This window comes from Nothobranchius furzeri, chromosome 4 (genome assembly GCF_043380555.1).
Source record: "Nothobranchius furzeri strain GRZ-AD chromosome 4, NfurGRZ-RIMD1, whole genome shotgun sequence".
Taxonomy (NCBI): Eukaryota; Metazoa; Chordata; class Actinopteri; order Cyprinodontiformes; family Nothobranchiidae; genus Nothobranchius; species Nothobranchius furzeri.
Genome location: NC_091744.1, coordinates 55,656,199 through 55,657,335, shown reverse-complemented (window position 1 = coordinate 55,657,335; position 1,137 = coordinate 55,656,199). Strand labels below are relative to the sequence as shown.

The 1,137-nt window shown below is 40.3% G+C and overlaps 1 long non-coding RNA gene across 1 annotated transcript; it reads left to right on the top strand.

Annotated features, from left to right (window-relative positions):
- Positions 1–410: 410 nt before the first annotated feature.
- LOC139069709 (uncharacterized) lies at positions 411–911 on the top strand. The gene is made up of 3 exons (XR_011520406.1): positions 411–491; positions 581–780; positions 864–911. It is a non-coding gene; the product is annotated as an uncharacterized lncRNA (long non-coding RNA).
- Positions 912–1,137: the final 226 nt, after the last annotated feature.

Sequence of the window (1,137 nt, the reverse complement as noted above, 5' to 3'; positions counted from 1 at the left end):
GCTTGATGCATGAGACCCCAGGTGACTAACAGGCTTCTGCAGAGCTCAGTGAGCTGCTGAACAGGTGAACCAGCCACTGAATCAGGAGTACTGGAGCAGGGAAACAAATAAAACATGCTGGATAGCATCTCTCCAGGACCAGGGTGGCCTAGCCTCACTTAAACCCTTCACCATTCTCTACCTACTGCACGTCTATTTTTTTTTCACTTCTACTTTTTATTAATTGTGTTCCAGTGAATTAAAGAGAAGCTCCTGCAGATACGAGAATAACTTAGGTGCAGATTTGAAATGGTAAAAATGCTCTGCTGGTTTAAAGCCTCGATGATTCACTTCTGGTTTTCACATCTAAACAGACCATTGAAACAGGTGTTCAGTCAGCGTGGTGTATTCAAATGTTTTGGTAGATTTTTTTTTGAGAACTTATCATTTTCTCATTTCAGATCAAGCAGCAGACATCGCTGATGTTTTAAGGAATATTGCTGCAATCACAGGTGAGATTGAGTTTCCCCTTCTTAAAAGGTCCACTGACAAGTTAAATATATTATTTGTGTTGTAATTTATGATTCTTCTTTTGTCCAAGATATCTGCAAGTCACTGCTGATCCAAGTGAACATGATGGAGGGGAAAATGCACGCCATGGAGAAGCTGCTCCATAATGTGGCTTCTCGGCATTCTGAGAGCCAAACTCAAGATGATCTGCGCCTGGAGCTTTGTAAAGATGCGGAGGACTTTACCTTGCTTGACAATAACTTGCAGGACAAGGCATATTTCCAGCAAGCTGTAAGTAAACAATTGTAGACATTCAGAAAATGGTTTTTATGAAATCTGATATTTTATTTGATCAACTTTGTACAATTTATAAGGTCCGTTTTCTAAGCCTCATTGGAGGATGGAAGCTGGGAGAAAACACAAGAAGGACCATGCTGGCTGTCGCCAGCAATGCTGTTTGGTGTGGATACAGCCTGTATGGAAGAAGCAGAAAGCCAAGCTGTGTAACCTTAAAATATTTAGGCTGATCAAACGTGCGTTGATGCTTTTTACTGGACTTGTTTCATAGAATTTCATTAAATCTTTTTACAGCTGTCTGTCACAACTGTAAAACAGTTTCAGTAATCTTAAGGTTTCTTGTATATCACC